We start from the raw sequence: 20,435 nt of genomic DNA on the forward strand, positions 1-20,435 counted from the left end.
CAAAAGTCCACTTGCTGTTCATAAGACTGTTACTATAAGCAATAGATAATTAAACTCACTTAATATATCTTTTATTTATTTTTTTTGTTAAAGAGTAACTCGGTCCTGTAACAGTTGATGTTCCAATGACTGCTTATTCCTTGTGCTGTGCTGTGCTTAGCCATTCAGTCATGTCTAACTCTTCGCGACTGCATGGACTGTGTAGCCGCCAGGTTCCTCTGTCCATGGGGATTCTCCGAGCAAGAATACTGAAGTGGGTTGCCATGCCCTCCTCTAGGGGATCTTTCCAGCCCAGGGATCGAACCCAGGTCTCCTGCAATGCAGGTGTATTCTTTACAGTCTGAGCCACAGGGAAGCCCATTTATTCCTTTAATCTAATCATATACTCAGTGCTGTGGCTCTAACCCAGGAGGAATGGTGTCTATGGAACATGATGAGCACTTTGACACAGTGAAGACTTAGAATGGAGACTGGCAGAACCTCCATCTTTGGCAGCATCTCATCTGATTGTCTTTCACAGGACTGATTTCTATGTATCAGCCTGGAAAGAAGATGCATCACCCTCAACAGGATAGCATCTACTATCCCTCTTTCTTTCCCATTGCGTGAGTGCATGCCTGCTAAGTCACTTCAGTCATGCCCAACTCTTTGTGACCCTATGGACTGTAGCCCACCAGGCTCCTCTGTCCATGGGATTCTTCAGGCAAGAATACTGGAGTGGGTGGCCATGCCCTCCTCCGGGGGATCTTCCCAAGCCAGGGATTGAACCCGCATCTCTTATGTCTCCTGCATTGGCAGGCGGGTTCTTTACCACCTGGAAAGACCTTCTTTTCAACTGGGAGCCAACATTTTCTTCTAGAACTTTAGAAACAATGAGATCAGCCAGCTCAGAGTTTAAACTAATGGGAGAATAGCATCAAGTCTGATTGAACAACAAGAATACAAATTGTCTAGAAAAATGGCCAACAGCAAGGAGGACCCTTATGTGAAATTACTAATGTTCAGTTTCAAAGTCCTCTTTGCACCTCCTACCTGTGATACATTCATAGGTGATGTTGCTTGAATTAGCTATGCTTTGAGTTTTCCCTGAAAATGCAACATTTGGTGTTCTTTTTCTTTCTGCCATGTAGAAACTTTGGAAGCATCCACCTGTTGAAAATAAAAATAGGTCATCCATTTTGTCATTAAAAATCTAAATGGAACCAAGACTGCTATTTTAAGGCAAAATATTTGTTGCAAAATTTACATTAATACTCAATAGGTGTATTTAACATGAAACTCCTAGAGAAATAAAAAGTCTGCCAGAAACTTGCCCAAATCATGCTTCAGAACAGCAATTAGGGTTCAGAAAAAAGTGATCATGCGAACTGCCACTGAGAGGCTCCTCAGGTACCCACTTCTTGGTAGCTGGGCTCTTCCCCACCGAGCATGCCAGGGAGCATGGAAGTAGATAAGTATCTACTCATCTGGGAAATACAGCAGGCCTTTGCTCCCAGTGTACAAAGTGGGAAATATGCATTTCAAAAAGCTCTGTTTCCAGTTGCAGATTTATGTGACAGATGAGTTAGGGCAAGAAACATTGTTCTCCTTACCGATGTACCCCCAAGAACCTAGGTCAGTGCCTGAAACATAGAAGATACTCAGTGAGTGAATGAATGACGCATGCCATGTAGAGCAAATGGGCTGCTCTCAAGGTCACAGGAGCCCATCCCAGTAAAGAAGGATTTCCTGGAGCCCTAATTTACCATTTCTAGCTTTCCTGGGTTGTTTCTGCCCTGTCTTTCTCTTTCCACAGAAGACACAATGGAATTTGGAGGGGGGGGGGGTGCGGCTATAGGTCTAGAAGTAGAAATTTTCTTCATAGGGCATGTATATAATTGCCATATTGCTCTGCAGTCACTTACTTTGTCTTTTCCAGGGCCAACCTATGCATTAGGCACCACCTCCCTCCCCCAGAGAATTCTGAGGCTAAAGAAAATATTTAAATACCTAATAAGCTTAAAATTTCATCTTCATAGTAACACAGTTATAAAATACCACTTTTAATCTTTTTCATGGAGGAAGGGGCCCAGGAAATTGAGAGTGCCTAGGGTGCATGAAAGTCACACAGGAGACCCAGCTCCATGAGCTTACATTTTCCTGTCTTGGTAAATTCACAACCTAGCCCAAGACATGGGAAATGTTTGGTTGCTTAACATATGTCTGAGGAATAACTAAAATGAATGACTATGCATTCTTAATGGAAGTCAGAGAGAAAAAAACATACTGGTCACCAATATGATTTATTTATTTTAAAATGAGAATAGTTATTTAATTTATGTATTTATTGCCACATGGCACAACATGCAGGATCTTAGTTCTCTAGCCAGGGACTAAACCTGTGACCCCTGCAGTAGGAGTGTGGAATCTTAGTCACTGGACCACCAATATGAATTAAATACAGTAAGAGGAAGCAGAGAGAAAGGGCTGATAAAAGAAGAGAAAGTCATTTCTTTTTTTTTAGGAATGGGCTGGCAATAGTACCTGAGAGGCTTGGGAAGTAGGAGGCTGAAGCCAGGGAAGTGTGGAGGGCTAGCCTGGGAGCTTCTGTAACACGTCGGCGCTGAGTCCATATTTGGCAGGTGATGTATTTTTCTGGCAGGCTAATGAGTCAGGGAATCTGAGTGCTAGAAGTGCTCTTAGGAGCCATTCTAGTCCAGCTCCTCATTTTACAGTTGAGAAGAATAAAGCCAATTAAATTATTGGGAAGTTAGAACCTGATTCTCAGGCCCTTTCTACTGATCTTCCAACTCTTCCAATGGTCAGAATTGTATTTACAAGGCAGGGTGGTGAAATGAACAGACACGTCATTCATGTGTTTATTTTGCGTGTGAATAATACACATAGTGTGAGCAATTTCACATGGAGCAGAAGAGAGTCATTTTTTTTTTCACTTATTTTTATTAGTTGTAAAGTAAGAAGAGAGTCATTTTTAAACATCTTAATAGATCTGTAAGATTTCTTTCAGGTCACAGAATGGGATACTGTCATTTCTTATTTGTCTCAGTTCTACTGCAGCTCTGACCTGAAATCATTAATACTTGCCCAGCCACCTCCCAAGTAAGGAGCCTGACCCTACTCACATTGCTAAGACTAAAAGTAGAGAGGGCCAAACCTGTTGAAAGTGAAACCGGAACCTAGGAGCCTTTCTGAGCACAAGCGCATAAGGACATAAGAGGGGAAGGTGAGATGGTTAAGCAAAGAGACTCTCCCATTATTATCAGCTGAGGAACAATTTGTAGGTCACTGAAACTGCTCTCCCTCCGAACCAGAGTCAGTGGGGCTGATCCCACTCAGCCTTGAAAAGACTGGCTCTGCACAGTCCCCAATAGGCTTCCTATTATTAATAGATAAGAACTGGTAAACTGCATCTGAACAGCTGAGCCATTCCTGAGTCACATGACAAATACACCAGGAAGATTTTCTGCTTGAATCACAGAATAGAATGTGGAGACCAAGGATTTATTACACTTAGGCCCTGTCCTCAAGGAGTGCATGGTCGAGTTGAAGGGCACCCCAGGGAAGGGAGAAGAGCTGGCAGGATGGTGTTTGGCTCATGATGGCAGTAAACAGGGTCACTTGGCTTCATGCTGCCTCTGGGACGTTCTTTTATGACTGAATGCTTGGGAGGCTCTAGAACTAAATCAGTTTCCCACATGTAAGCCAGAACTGAGAAAGCTGAAGTGAAAGGGAATGAAGGTAGGAAGAGGTAGGAGCAAGTTGGTGGTAGGCAGAGGGGAGGGTGTGCAATCTCAGAATTTCTCAAGGACGTTCCAGTTCAGTGGAAGCCACAAGAGGAACTAAATTTTATTCTTTGAAATCTGATATGAGCTTCATTCGGAATTTCCCAAATGAAAGAACTGCCTGATCGGTACATTTAGCATCCTCCCAGAATCAACCTACATGTGGGTTATACCACCTAACAGGAAAGGGGAAAGCTTCCACTCTCCATAGGTTGTTACCCTCATGTATCCATGAGGTAGGTATAGGCCTTTGTCATTATCTATAGCTAGGAAACTTTGTCATTCTTCAGTAAACTAACAACTGACTCCAGGTTCTTGGGAGGTAGACCCATTTCTGTTCTTTATTAAGAGCCCCAAACTCCTAGACTCTTAGTCATAGTTGGTCTTATGATACTGTTCCCATTTATGCTTTACCTTCTCACCTGGATTCTATCAGGGCAGTGCCATGATTTAAATGTCTTACAATTCTTATGAGCATCTAAATCCTCATAGGAGCTCAATAAACATTAATTAAATGTGTGATTGCATACATGAATACAAGAGTGAATGAAAGAGTAAATGATCTTAGTTAAGACTACATGCATGGCCATTCAGTGAGCCTCATCAGAGGTTACTGCAGCATTACAGAAGATACTTATTCCTGAATCTTATAGAGGACAAGATTCACTAGCCACTTATTAGATAAAGTCTCAACCCAACATCCTCCGAAGAACCATAGGGGTGGATGTGTGGTCAGAAAGAGCGGGCTCTATTTAAAGTGCCATGAGAAGATCCTCCTTCTCTAACTAACAGATGTTAGATTGTAAAAATGTTGTTCTCAAGGAAATCTCAAAATAGGATGTGCTGGGTTCTATGGATCCAGTGCAGAAAAAAGAAAGAGAAATCACCATAACTAGCCTCCAGGCAGGGCAACCTTTCAGAAGGAACCTGGTAAAAGATGTGTGAGTACTAGCTCCCCTAAAAGCTAATCTTTTTCACTAACCAAAATATAGAATTAATACTATATGCCAAGTCGCTGCAAATTCCCCTTGCTCTGTTCCAATGACTGCCAGCTGCTGTATCTCAATGGCTTTCTGCCTCCTCCATCTTTATTCTTCAACTTCCTTGCACCCAACCTACCAAATTGATGCCAACTCCGATCTTCTTTCTCTCAAGAACACTTCAAAATGGAACATACTCAATTTCTGTTGGGTACAACAGAAATCATCTCAATGAATTTCTAGTACATATTTGTGTTTGAAAGTCAGCTATGATGGGGCAAAAATATAACCATAGAGAGGTAGCCCACCCAGAGAAGTCACAGAAGAACCAAACTATTTACACCTCAGCCCCTGGTCTCTGAATTTTCCCATACTCTGGATTTGAGATAAAGTAACAGAATGGGAAACATTTTGCTTAACATAAGTAGCACTGCAATTTTTCCCGTGGGAGCCAAACCAGAACATATCCAACCAGGCCTGGCATGAAGAACACTCTAAGAATAAACAGGAGTTCAGTTCAGTTCAATTAATATTGTTGCACCTGCTAAGTTGCATACTCTGAACTGGGTACTAGAACTACAAAGATAAAGGGAATATGGTCTTTGATTTCCACAAGCTTGCAACACAGTAGGGGATTCAGACACTTCAACATCTGATCCCTGCACTATGTGGTAAGGGCAGTGAAAGGGAAGCAATGAGAAGCAGAAATATTTTACCCATTTCAGGGCAATGTAGGAGGATACATGGGTCTAGAGGGTTAAAAATGATTATGAAATGGACATACTAATGTTATAAAGAGAGTCATGTTGTCACAGAGCAACATAGTTCTGCATAAAAGAGGTCACTATGTATCTGCAAAACAGTTCCTTAATTTTTGGCCTAATGGATCAAATGAGGATTCCACAGCACAAATGAAGCCAAAGAACTATGGAACTTAATTACTTTAATCATTAAAAATTGGCAATATACACTCTTCTTTGCTCAGACCCTGAAAGTTGACCCAAACATCTATCAGTTGTCTAGGGCAGCATTTATCAACCTTGGCATGTTTTGGACTGGAGAATTCTTAGTTGTGGTGGCTATCTTGTGTATTATGGCATGTTTAGCCTCCATTCACTAATGCCAGTAGCACCTACCCCCCAACCCCATCCCCCTTCCTCTCTTTTGGACAATTGGGACAAGTCAAAATGTCTCAAATTACCGACTGTCTCTTGGGTAATGGGGACAAAATCACCTCCCATTAAGAACTGCTAGTTTAGGATGTTTAGCAGAAATGAACACAATCATGCCTATTTTTTCAAGATAATCAGTTCCCATCTAAGGCTCTGTGTAATAATCCAAACCTGGAGACGTGTTGTCATCATTGTAGCTAAGCCTTTTCTTAAACAATTTCTAGTTGGGGCCCAGTGATACCTATGACAGAAGCTTCTAGTTTTTCCCACTATTTGTTTTTCTTTCTTCCTTATCCTGCAAGAATAACCTCTGATTTCTAGCTGGGTGTTCAGAACAAGATATTTCCTGGTCTTGCCAATGAGTTATAAGCAGAATTAACGTGCACAATTTCTAGAAATGTTCAAGGAAGGAAATGTGCTTTTCTTCTTTCCTTCTTTCCGCTGCTTGAGGGGAATGTAATTGCTGGAGCTCCAGCAGCCTATATTTGATTATGAGGTTATCTGGGGAATTGAGGCCACATGTGCTGCAGAAACAGAAAAAACTGACATGATGACAGAGCCTTACAAGTCTTCTAGACAACTTCTTAAACTGTTGCATCCAGACTACTGCATAAGAGATTGTTTTTTCCAGTGTTATCATGAGCCTCTGCTACTTCCAGCTAAACCTGATATTAACCAAGGCAACTGGCTGAAGTAGACATTTATTATATTTCCAAAAGTCTCTGAGCCATTATCTTCCTCATACTAGGAAGCTTGCTCAGTTGTTCTACTAAGACCTTTGCCGAAAATGCTATCTTATCATCTCGTCTTCCTTTAGAGTACCCAGTACAGAAAGTTTGTTATTTCAATAATAACCCTCCCACTGCCTTTCCCTCCACTACTCTTGTTAGTTACACTAGATTCACTGGTGCTACCCAGTTCCTGAATGCTGACATCTCCTTACACCTATCAGACACAAAAATGAAATGATAACACCTATTACTTGCAAAGGTACAAGAAAAATTATGCTTTCATAGATTTCTGGTGGAAATGTGGCATTGCTGTCTTTTTAAAAACAATTTAATAATAGCTGGTAAATTTTAAAATAGATATGCCATTTCACCCAACTATCTACAAGTAAAATTAATATTAATCAAGAAATCAAGGATACATATGTAAAGGTATTTACTGCATTTCTTCCCACAGTTGCAAAAAAAAAAAAAAAAGGAAATCTCTCATAAAAGACAATTAATTTGAGATCCATCAACATACAGTTGCTATTTACAGGATGAAATTGCCTAGGAAACTAGTGGGAAAAGAAAATATTTTGAGGAATGAGTCCTGGAGCACTGCAATATGAGGGGGTCGGGAAGATGGAGAGGATACAGTCAGAGACAACAAGACGTGTGGCCTGTGAGGTAGATGGAGAACAAGGAGAGTAGTTTTCCACTCGCGAAGAGAAGAAAGATTCAGGAAGGGTGGAGGAATCAGCCCTGACAAATGCCACCAAGAGGTTCAGTAAGGTGAGGACCAAGAAGGAGCCATTTAACATGACAGTGTGGAAATGACTGGAGATGTGGGACAAAGCAATAGCTATGATGGGGACATAGGTCAGAGCTCAAGAAAGAAAGGAAGATGAGGAAATGGAGATAATGAGTATAGACCACTCTGGATTCTTGCTGAAAAGAGGAAGCAGGAAATGGGTCTGTGGATTTATAAAGCTATTTTGTTTTTAGATGCAAGGCAGCACAACATGCTTTGTTTTTAATTATATAGCATAGAGGGAAAGCGGATGATGCAAGAGAGGGCGGCAACTACAGAGTCAATGTCGTTGAATAGGGAACCTTATAGAGAAGTGAGCCTGAGACAGGAGGCAGAACAGCACACCCCCTCTGGGCCAAGGGAAGACAATATAGTTGGGTACCAACACAGGTATGATGCACATTTGGTGGTGGAAGGTAAGACTATGCTCCTTGATTACTTTGGCCAATATCCAGCCAAAACCAGAAGAACTGCTCAGCCTAAGTCAACAACCTACAGACTCTTTAGCTAAATAAATAATTACTATGTTAAGCCACCAAACTCTGCATGATGTGTTGCATGACATTATGGTGGCAATAGATAACCAGTGCAAAGGTTGTTCCACATTAGTACATAGAGAGCTGCCTCGTTTTTAAAAATGGCTACACTCAGCATTGCATTGTATGTACCTTATTTTATTTATTTTACCATTTCTCTCAACTGTTTATTTCAGTTGTTACTATAAGCAATGCTACAAGGAATATCTTCCTACATATAGCTCTGCACACATATGGATGTGTACAATGAATTCCTAGAGATAGGATTTCTGAATCAAAATGTATATGCAATGATAATTCTAATAGATATTGGCATTCAATAGAGTTTATCAATGTACATGCTTGCCAAAGACTTATGAGTTTTCATACATCTTCATGCTTTTATTTTTTTACCAATATGAAAAGTTAAAAAATGTGAATTCCCATGGGTGTAATTTTCATCCCTCTTCCTATGCAGTCCTAGAATGAACCCACCATCCCTACTAGTTCCCATTTACTCTGAATAGTCTTGATTTCATAATCATCAGCCCTGCCCCAAAAGGCACAGTAGCCTCCTAACCTCACACAATTTCCTAGTGGTTCTATTTGGTCAATGCTCCCCTTTTATTGATAGCCTATCCACTAAATTTTCATAAGTTATGAGTAATCTAACAGAAGAAAAGTTGGGAAAATATTCCACAGATTTAGAGAGAAATGAATTATGCTCAACATTGTTCAGTACAAATGGAAATGTTGGAAGATGGTTGGAAAAAGCTAAAAAGGAATAAGGAAATTTAAACAGAGATGATGATGGAACAAATAAGGTTTTCTTGAAGTCACGTCAACTTCTACCGTATTTTTTAACTTTGACTTCTCAAGGGATTTGTATGTTAAATGCAATTTACATTACTTAGGCATGGACACTGTAATAAACTTGTGAACATTAATGAGTTTTTAATCTTAGAACTGATCAGCTGCCCCAACAGGGTCCCCACTCTCACAGGTCTAAAGAACAGTTGTCCAAATGAAGAGTCATACCAGTAAAAAGATAATAAAATGTACATATGGAATATATATGGATAATGGGGGAATGCTAAGATAATGGGGGAAATATTAATCACTATAAAAGGGACAATAAGTGCATACAGTGAGAAAATATAAATCTCAGTTTTAGAATTTGGGCCCTTTTATATCTTCCCAATCCCCAAACTACTACATCAAACATATGTTTGGAACTTTTATATTATTATTCAATGTGCTATATAATTTACAGTAGTAAAACAAGGAGGGGAAACTTCATTTATGGAGAAGTGTAAGTAATTTGACCTTAACCCAAGGCTCAAATTGTCATGTTGGAAGCATTTCTAATTTTGCCATAGATTCTCAACTTTATTACTTTGTACTCAAAGGGCAATTAGCTCAGAGAGTGGTTTCTGATATTTAAGCATTTTTCTTTTGTACACCTAACCAAATTGCATTTGAAGTACTAACCCTCTCTATCCTCAATAGGTCTTTGGAAAAAAGCATGTGGGGGACTGGAGAGAATGCAGATGGAATCCCGCAAAGGACAAAGCAGTGAAGCTAATACAGCCCTTTATCTTCTCCATTAAATGGTCATGCAAATAAGGGCTCAAGTGAGTCAACCTTCTTGAAACTGATATGACTTCCTGGATGGGCTCAAGAAAACCTAATGTGTGTAAGCTTTGAGTTGAAACCCTTAAATAAAGCACTAAATTGAAAAGATATATTTAAATTCAGCTGTTCATTGTCTTTTCAATTCTATCACTTTTCAACTTAGCATATTTTTTCTTTCTTTCACACATAATAAGCCTTAGTTATGAGAAAAAGAGACTGGCAGGAGAGACAACCCACCCATTCAGGGTTTCTAATGGTCTCATCAGATAATCACAAAACATTGGTGCCTTTGAGAGAGCACAGTCTGCAGGGAGGGAGCATGACATGACCACAGGCTCAATAGCTGGGCCTGGGTTGAGATTCTGGGTTGAGATCTTTTCTACCAAGCCACTCAAACAATTGTTTTCTTTTCCCCCAAATCAACCACTTCTGTGATTGAAACAAGGGATTGTTTTGACATTAGGCTCTAGCCCAATACTAAACGGAGTTTGCATTTTACCATAGCTAAGTTCAATTCACTACCAAATTGAGGTTCAGTTTGAGACACAAAACAGCAACACATTATTTCCTAGAGCCAGTAAATCACTGTTGACTTATTTTGTGGCTTTAGGGTTACACCGGACATGTAAAGATAGAGGAAGTCAGACACCTTTCTTTGAAAAACCTAAGCAGCTAGAGATCCTCTCCTTGTTTTTCTTTCACCACCGCTGTTTTATTTGATTTTGTTTGAGTTTTGGTTGTGATGATACACTATCCCAGGATGAGTTGGTTTTGGCCCATTTATTTTTGTCCACAGTCACCAGATATGTTTCCAAGAGCACCTATTTCCCTGTATCCTTTGGGGTGGTCCAAATTTGTGTGACCTTTCTCCTTAACTTTCCCATTCTTGCCTCTACATCTGACAAAGGGCTTGAGTAGTTAACGACTAGCCCATGGAAAGATGGGAGCAAGCATTCACCAGGGAGATCTGAACTCATCCCAGCTTCCCCTAAGGTTGCATGCCACCACCTGCAACTTGGACTTCTGTCTGTCACAAAAGAGTTACAGGCCTTCTGAGTTACCCAAATAGCTAGGAGAAGGTTGGCAAAGGGGATTGTCATTCATCATGATAATTCGGATTGGTGGATTGATGACAATGGCATAACTAGCTGTGTCCAGGCCTGGTGGAAAGAAAAAAGTGGTTGACAGGCAATGTCCAACATGGGTGAAGAGCACACTAGATATTTGCCTTCCCTCCTAGTTTTAAAGAATTGTTCAGGCTCAATGCAATGAAGTGACCAAGTCAGAGCGGCTGAGGGACCAGAGCACAGACGCAGGTTTCCTCCTCACTCCCATTAGCTGTCTCCAAGTCACACAGAACACCTGGGAGGCAGTGAGGCTGGGGTGATGAAAAATGGAAGCATGAGCCCTGCTCCCTGGAGCTGGTCACCCACTGGCTCCGTCACCTATACTTGCCCCCACTGAGCTGCCAATCTTGGGAAAACTTTTGCCCAACTTGAGCCGGTTTTCATCCTGCTTTATGGGTGTTGCCATTCTTTCAGACGCAAAATGTTAGTTGCTTAGTCATGTATGACTCTTTGCAACCCCACGGACTGCAGCTCACCAGTCTCCTCTGTCCATGGAATTCTCCAGGCAAGAATACTGGAGTGGGTTTCCCATCCCCTTCTCCAGGTTCGGATGCGATGCCCCTTCCAAATAAGGAGGTTCAAAAAAGTGAGTTCATGCTGTGTGTTTATCCAGGTGTTTCTTGTTAATGACAGTGTTTTGCTATTCTGAGATTAGGGCTGGGGTCACAAGTGATCTCATGTTTGTGGGTTTTCTCCCTTTTAGTCTTTTTTTCCTGAGAAAACATTTGGATTCATTTTGGTTTTCAGTTTTAGTTCCCAAATCTCATTTTGCTTCTCAATTTCTCCTCAAGCCCTACCTACCTCATTCTATTACTTTCACTTTCTTTTCCATTCTTGTTTATCCCCTGTTAAAAAAAAGCATCTTTTCCTGTAATGAGCCCTGTAAGTAGCACTGCAACAAACACACACATCCTTGCTGTGGATTTCACATTCTCTTTTGCCGTGAGTCTGAAGAGCTGGGTAGCAACTCTTTCCCCAGCGGAGTGAGGCATGTTGGCAAGCATGTAACCCGAGGACCTGGATTCTCCCACATATTAGGTGTGATCAGGGGCAAGTCAGTCTCTCTATTTCTTCATTTATTTAAAAAAAAAAAGATAATTTTTCTTGTCTGCTTCATAGAATTTTTACAGATAAGTACTCATGAAATCTCTTCGGAAAGTATAAACTGCTATGCAAATATTATTTTATTATTGTTACCCTTTTGCACATCTGGTCACCCTGCTGTAAGGTGCTAATTACATCACAGGAGGATCTGATTGTCCTTTGTGGCACCTGACCAAAGAATGGCAGCTTCTCGGCAATGCCCATCCTGAGCAATTCTCACTTATCTGGGATCCTCTTCATCATTCCCAACAATGCTATGACTCCCTGACATTAACCATAATAAAGCCAAACTCAGGAGGGAGAAGCTACTTGGGCACCTTGAAAAGTCCAGGAAATACCATAGCCATCAGCAGGATGCTTGCCACGTTACCCAGAGACTTTCATCTTAGCCTTCAATAAACTTCCTTAGATGCAGGCCAGTAATCAGATCTCTTCCAGGCCACTACAGATAAAGCTGTATGGCAAAAGTGTGCTTCCAGTGTAGGGATTTCTGTTCTGACAGCCTTGCATTCGATCTCAAACCCAACTACAGCTGTTTCCCTGTTGGATATTAAAGACAATTGCTGCTCTAGTTTAATAAAATGGTAATTTGCATCTCATCTGGGTGAGACTGCTTGAAAGCACTATCCTTAAAATCTCCTACATGCTTTTATTTTAAAAAATGATCTCATTGAAAAGGTGATGATGTTTTTGGAAATGACACCTAATTAAAATCTCAAATATTGTATAATGTAAGCAGTCCATATTTTCAATATAATTCCTCACCAGATGTAGAAAATTTGATTTCTGAAAATCTCCAAGGTAGAAGAATTTATATTTGAGAAATGAAAGATCATGCAGAAAGAAAAAACAAAAACAAAAACAGGACTATAGAGCTAGGATTCACTGTAAACCTTAAAAGTTTCTTACAAATACCTTTCTATCAATTTCAATGAAGTAATTGCAATAGCACACTCTGTAAAGACAATCAATGAGACGTTTTCACCGTTTGAAACTCGTGATGGTGTGGGGTACTTGCTTTGCCTCTCTCTCCAAAAAAGATATGGCAGGTAGGGACAAAAGCTCTCCTGGGCTGGAGGAGGGTGAGCACTTCCCATAGACTTGGCTGTGGGAGGTGGGGATGGGATGGAAGGCAGGCTGGCTGCCTTGCACCTCCTGCCAGTCTGCATGAGACCAGAGAGCAAATAGAAAACCGGTGCCCTGAAGCACTAAAGGGGAACCGGGGGAGTATGTCCCAAATAGATCAATCAATGTCAAGGGAATATGGGGTGAGGCACAGGACAAATTACCAAAGTTGAGACTTAGAGTCCAACAAATTGCTGAGGAAGGAGATAAAGAAGCAAAAATAGCAACAGCTCAGAGCACAGAAGTCAGAGACAAGGCATTAACTCCATTAAAAAGAAAAGCATCTCTTCCTGTAATGAGCCCTGTAAGTCGCATCACAACAAACACACACATCCCTGCTGTGGATTTCAAGTTCTCTTTTGCTGTGAGTCTGAAGAGCTGGGTAGCAATTCTTTTTCCCCAGTGGAATGAGGGATGGTGGCAAGTGTGTAACCAGAGGACCTGGATTCTCCCACGTATAAGGTGTGGTCAGGGGCAAGTCAACTTATTTCTTTGTCTATTAAAGAAAAAAGAGAATAATTCTTGTCTACTTCACAGAATTTTTACAGATGAACACTCGTGAAATCTCTTTGTAAAGTATAAACTACTATGCAAATATTATTTTATTATTGTTATCCTTTTGCACATCTGGTCACCCCATTGTAAGGTGCTAATTACATTTTAGTTCATTAGTTTGTTCATTCCAGATACACTTTTGTGTGGACAAGCCAAGTCCATCTAAGAGAAACAAGAAAGAATAAGGAGTAACTCATTATTATTATCCCACTTATTCCCAGTGAGCAGAACTCACAATTTAGCTATATAAGAAATACACATTTTCCAGTTACCAAAAAAATATGGAAATTTTGCATAAGAACTTGGGATCAGGAATAATTACTATAACAGTTTTAAAAGATCTGTTTTCATAGATTGAATTTCCTTCATGCTTCATTTTAGATGTCCTCTAATCTGGTAAAAAGCAAAACGGTTCAAAGGATCCATTATTTCAAAGAAACTGAAATTTAGACTTGGTTTTTAAACCTGCCATAAGGCTGTTCTGCATCTGAGGAAAAAGCTATTTTCACCAGCTTTTGTGATTTTTATTTCAATCGTTACATGAATGATCAAAATTCCTTCTGATCTACATATTACTATTTGAAGAGACTCAACTTCTATGTTGTACTTCTACATGCTTTTGATCAGAATCCCATGAGATATAGAACCATATTCTTGAGTTGCCTAATTGCTCTAACCATTTACATGCTCTGCCTTTGTAGTATTAGACAAATGTGTCTAACACTAGCAAGTATATTAATTTCCTACGGTTGCTGTAACAAATCACCACCAGCATAATGGCTTAGAACAACTCTATTATCTTACTGTTCTGAGGATCAGAAGTCCAGCATGAGTCTGGTCGTAGTTTAATCACCAAGTCATGTCTAACTCTTGCGACCCCATGGACTGTAGCCCACCAGGCTCCTCTGTCCATGGGATTTTATAGTCAAGAATACTGGAGTGGGTTGCCATTTCCTTCTCCAAGGGATCTTCCTGACCCAGAGATCAAATCTGGGTGTCCTGAACTGCAGTCAGATTCTTTGTGTACTGAGCTGCCAGGGAATTTCTGAAATGGTCATGGTGGTGGTGGTTTAGTCGCTAAGTCATGTCCGACGCTTGCAACCCCATGGACTGTAGCCTGCCAGGCTCCTCTGTCTGTGGGATTATCCAGGCAAGAATACTGAAGTGAGTTGCCATTTCCATCTTCATGGGATCTTCCTGACCCAGGGATTGAACCCAGGTCTCCTGCATTGCAGGGACATTCTTTACCAACTGAGCTATGAGGGAAGCCCAATATAAGTCAAACTGGACTAAAATCAAATGTCCATGGGGCTGTGTTTTTTTTTTCCTAGAAGCTCTAGAGGTAAATCTGTTCCCTGCCTTTTCCAGTTTTTATAGGTCACCTGCATTCCTTGGCTCATGGCTGCTCTCCACCTTCAAAGCCAGTGATGGCAGGTCAAATCCTCACTCCCTCATTAGCATCAATCTAAAGCTAACTCTTCACCTTCATCTTTCACATTTAAAAATCCCTGTAATTATGTGGGTCCGTCTAGATAAGCCAGGATAATCTCCCTACTTTAAAATCAGCTGATGAGCAACTTTAACTCCATCTGCAACCTTGATTCCCCTTTACCATGTAATATAACATATTCACAGGTTCCAGGAATTAGGATGTAAACATCTTTGGGGAGGGGGCATTATTCTGCCTTCTACGTGAGCAGATAGTCACTAGGATCTGGTTCCATGTGCATAATCTAATAAAGTCATTCACAGAGATTGTGTATTGGGATAGTTCTAAGAACTTTACTAACAGAGGAAATAGAAAAATTCTTCTTCATATTATTATAATTATGTTGAATATGAAGAGAAACCAGAATTGGTTAAAATGGTAAAAGAAAAAAAAAAACAGGGTCATTATTGCATTGTCCACATGTTAGAATGATACCTATGGAGCCCTTTGACCTCCTGCAAAGGTATGAAACCAGCTGGGAAAGATGCAGGACTTAGAATTTCCTGTGTTCAGAGCCAAAGACACTTAGGTCCTAGGAGGGCATGACTCTTGAGGAAGGAGGAACACCCCACACTCTGTTTCTGACAGTGGGTCAAATGTCCCTCCAATGATCTATGTCTCTTTGTGCATCCTTTAATCAGCTGCTGCTCTGTAGATAACCTCAGGTCTTTCAGGCGTTCTGCACTTTCAACCATCTTTTGAACAAAACTTAACACGTCATGCTGCTCACTTATTATATGGGTTGGCTCAAAAGTTAATTCAGTTTTTCCACACCACCTAATGGAAAAAACTGGACAAACTTTTGGACCAACTCAATAACTCCTTTCCAGAAATATCTTTCCATTCTCACTCTCCTGCTGTTATAATCATACGGCATTTCTTTGATGGACAGCCTAATGTCTCAGCAAGTTGTGATGCAGCTATGTTCACATCTGTCACTTGATAGAACCGAACTTCCTGCTAGCCCTCATCTGTTGTAATCTCTGCTTACTCCCAAAGTTTATTTCACTGTGTTTATTAGCAGTATATTTAGTTTACTTATCAACAAATTTGAAGCTGGAGAAATCAGGTGTCAAAGAATCTTCCTGGACCTATCACAACAGCTCCCTCACCATTCAGAATAAAGGAGTTTCTTAATGGAGTGCCTCTGAGATTTCTGCTACCAAAGTTTCCAATATTTCAGATGAAGCTTCAGTGAACAAAATGCCCAGTTTTAGAGTATGCCTCCCTCAGGCAGATCTAGACTCCATCTGTATTAGTTATCTCAAGTTGCCATAGCAAAATGCCATGGTCTGTGTGGCTTAAATGACAGACACTGATTTTCTCTCAGTTATGGAGACTGGAAATCCAAGATCTAGGTGCAGCATGGTCAGTTTCTGTGAAAGCTTTCTTCCTGATCTGCAGATGGCTGTGTTCTCACATGGCAGAGTGAGAGCAAGAGAGAAAGAGAAAGTGCAGGTTCCTTGGTGTAAGAGTGCTAATGCCAACTCCGGGCTTTTCTGGTGGCTCAGTGGTGAAGAACCTGCTGGCAGTGCAGGAGATCCCTGGGTTCGATCCCTGGGTGGGGAAGATCCCCTGCAGAAGGAAATTGTGACCCACTCTGGGACTCTTGCCCAGGTAATCCCATGGACATAGGGACCTGGCAGGCTACAGTCCTTGAGGTCGCAAAGAGTCGGACACAACAGAGTGACTTAGCGCACACACACCATCCCATCCTGAGGGCCTCACCCTCATGACCTCAGCTAAATCTGATTATCTTTGAAAAGCCAGGTCTCCAAATACCATCACTCTAGGGCTGAGGGGCTTCAACATAAATGAATTTTGGGAGGACACAATTCAGCCTGTGTCGTTATCCGAAGAGCAGATTGGGCAAATTCTAATGATTACAACAGAGCTTCCTATAGGCTTTCTACACCAAACCAAGAACAGTATGTGGCAAATAGCAGTTGTTAAATAAACACTTGTTGAATAAATTGAAAAATAAAATTAAAAATGACTATCTTTACCACTAGACCTGTCCTGCCAATGCCGTAATGTCACATAGGAATCAGTATGCTTTTATTAGGCAAGCAAATAAATTAATGAATTAATACTTGTGTGTGTCTGTGTTAGCTGCTCAGTCGTGTCTGACTCTTTGTGACCCCATGGACTGTAGCCTGCCAGGCTCCTCTGTCCATGAAATTCTCCAGGCAAGAATACTAGAGTGGGTTGCCATTTCCCGCTCCAGAATTAATACTTAGTACCCACATAATCTAACATTGGAGATAGCTGGATGTATCTCACTCCTTGCTGCCAAAATTTCTTCCTGCTTACTGTCTGTTCAATGGGTTCCTATTTCCTCTGTGGAGTCTTCACTCGTTACCTGCCCTTGAAGAAAAGATGAGTGGGATGAGGTTTGAATGAGCCATGCTCTCATCCCAAAGCAGCCATTTCATGTTTGGGTGAGACTGGGAGAAAAACTGGATCTCTTTGATAAACTTAATCTCTCTAGGGATACAAATATCTTCCAAGGAAATCAATGAGTAGTTGATGATTTAAACAAAATTCTATTTCACCAGCTTGGAATGGTTTTCCAATAAATGTCTACTCTCTTCTGATAGTGGACAACTTTCATTTTCTACAAATTCTGTTTCATCTTGGAAATTTTTTGTCTAAAAATACTATGTTCAGCCTTGATGCCAAAGATTATCCAGGTGTTCTGCCCTCTTGAAAGGTTCCTGAAATTTGTTCTGCCTGATCCTTCTTCTTGCTGCCTCAGTACATCCACGGGGCAGGCATGTGTCCTAAGCTTAGACAATCAAGTTTTCTCTTAAGACTTTCCTGAACAGACTGATGTGAAGACAAAAGAAACTGCTAACAGTTCATTGGTTCCAGGTGTTAAGGTGTTTCCTTAATGATCAGGCAATTTTTATCCTGGTTCCTGTCTTATTTCTCAGCCTGATTCTCTGGCCTTCCTTTTGACTATGTGAACTCTCCAGTACCTTTCTAATATATGATTAAGTTGGACAGAGTTATAGTCTCTGGCATGCAATCACAAAACGCTAACTAAAACGTATATTTTTAAAACTTTAAAATATGACTAAAGGGCATAAAACTAACCAAATAAAAAGAAGTAGATATCTTATTCATAGGCAGAGAGATTTGATATTATCAATATAATGATTTTTTAAAAATAAAAATAACATGATAGTGATTAAACCATCAAAAAGCTTATTCCCAATTGGAATTAAAAGGATGAAAGAAGGAGACTAATTCTACTAAAGAGTCAAAATGTGCTATTATGCTCCAAATTATCAACACTGCAGTACTGAATTATTTAATTAAGGATACATTAATAGCTCTTTTGAAAAAAAGCAACTTCATGTATCAAGATAAATCTAGACATTTAAATACAGAAAATAATCATAAAAACTTTATAGGAAAATAATATATTAATGTCCCTATGATCTTGGAGTGAGGAAAGTATTTCCAAGAGTGCTGCAAAAACTAAAATCATAAGGGGAAAATCAATTAATTTGACACGATATGTTTTAAAATTCTCTGTAGAGGAAAAATATCAAACATGATCACTCAACTGAACTGATCTTCAGTTTTCTCCTAGCCTTGTAATATCACCTTAATCTACCATTTAATCACTTTAACTGTTTCTTTTGAAATCATAGTAAAGATTCTAGTTTAGCAGCTAGTTATACAGTATGGATCCATATTTAGGAGTCTGGTGATGGTCACCTTGAACTGAAATGTGCACTATTGAAATATGCTTAAAAGAACAAAGATAGTGTTTTAAAACACATATGTCAAGGTAAGACCTTTACATTTACTGCCTCATTTAATTCTAACAAATCTATAAAATAAGTGCTGTTGCTATAGCCACCTTATAGGTGAAAAAAATAAGAGTTAGAGAGATTAAGTCACGAACATAGTTATTAAATGTCAAAGTGAAGACCTGAACTCAGGTCTGTCTATGGAATAAATATGTGTTCCTAATGGCTTCTTTGCACTGTCATTAGTGAAATGGAGATACAAGGTATGTTTCAAAGGCTTAATACAGAGAAGACAAGACAGTTCCTCTATTTCTCCCTTTCTCAATAAAAAGCCAGCTTCACTACATATTCAAATACATTTTCTTTCATTCAAAAACCTTTATTGAAAGTGTAGTATGTGCCAAGCATAAGTTCTAGAAGTTAGTAATCCATCAGTGAATAAATCAAAAGTGTCTTCCCTCAAGGAAGGAAACGGGCAGTACAAAGCAAATAAATACATGATACGCCATATGGCAATAAATGCCATGAAAAAAAGGAAAAAGCAATTAAGAAGGTCAGAGTGATAGCAAGAAGGCAGGGTGCCCCGTTATAATGGGTGGCCAGGAAAGGCTTCTCTGTTAAGAGGACATTTGATACTGGAGCAGATACTGGTGCCAAGCACATATTTAAGAAGAGTAATGAGCATGAGAAGTTCAAATGCAAAAGCATGAGGCTGCTGGGCGTGCTTGAGGAACACCCGGGAGAGCCGTGTGGCTGGAGTGAGCATGGGGTCAGAGTGGTGGGAGGTGGGAAATGAGGTTAGGGATGTGGGAGGGGCTATCACACACCCACCATACCCACAGAAAGAACCTCTAGTGCCAGTGTCTCCAGGATAGCTCTGGGCTGACTTCCAGCAAGAAGCCATTCTAGACTCTCGAGCTCTCAGTAGAGATCCACACGATCTGACTACAGACTCGAATCACCCAGCCCTGCTGTTCTCAACCAGAAAGATACGTCAGGCCCTTGGAAAGTGGGAAGCCAGAAGACGTTTATGATTAACTTACACATCTGCCAGATAATCTCTTCCATTATTGTTTTTATCAAGCAGCGTAGACTAAACAGTTGAAATGATCAATTTGCTTAATTGCGACTTGGAGCTGTGTTCCCTACGGTGAAAGGAATTATCTCTGTCCTGAGTTATGTGTTTGAGATTTACATGTGATATTGCTATCATGATTTTGGCTTAAAATTACTCTGATTTCCCTCTTTCTGAGTTCCTGTTAAAAGTTGAATTTGCCTAACACTCAGAAATCAGCACACAATGGGGGAAATAGCTTTGTGGATTCCACAAATAAAATCTTTTTTTAATTCTATTCAACTATTGTCAGATGTCCTATGAAAGTTTGTGATTAGAACTCAAGTCTGGTCAAAATCAATATCATAATAAGCTTTTCTCCCCCCAAAGAGTGAGGGATTAGGAGGGGAACTTTTACAAAAAGATTTTTGTTTTACTGGACTTGTGTTTTACTAAGAAGTCGTATTTCTAAAGAGCAGGGGTTGGCAAAATTTTTTCTTATACAGAACCACATAGGAAATATTTTCAGCTTTGTGGACCATCAAGTCTTTTTACAACTACTCAACTGAGTGTGAAAGTGTATGTAAATGGATAAACTTATCCAATAAAACT

The 20,435-nt window shown here is 40.2% G+C and overlaps 1 long non-coding RNA gene across 2 annotated transcripts in view; it reads left to right on the top strand.

Annotated features, from left to right (window-relative positions):
- LOC110145252 (uncharacterized) overlaps positions 1-9,713 on the top strand; it is a 39,319-nt gene extending 29,606 nt beyond the window's left edge. For both annotated transcript variants that reach the window (XR_011483371.1, XR_011483372.1), the window contains exon 5: positions 9,480-9,713. This is a non-coding gene — a long non-coding RNA (uncharacterized lncRNA). The remainder of the gene's footprint in view (positions 1-9,479) is intronic.
- Positions 9,714-20,435: the final 10,722 nt, after the last annotated feature.

This window comes from Odocoileus virginianus, chromosome 24, assembly GCF_023699985.2.
Source record: "Odocoileus virginianus isolate 20LAN1187 ecotype Illinois chromosome 24, Ovbor_1.2, whole genome shotgun sequence".
Classification (NCBI taxonomy): Eukaryota; Metazoa; Chordata; class Mammalia; order Artiodactyla; family Cervidae; genus Odocoileus; species Odocoileus virginianus.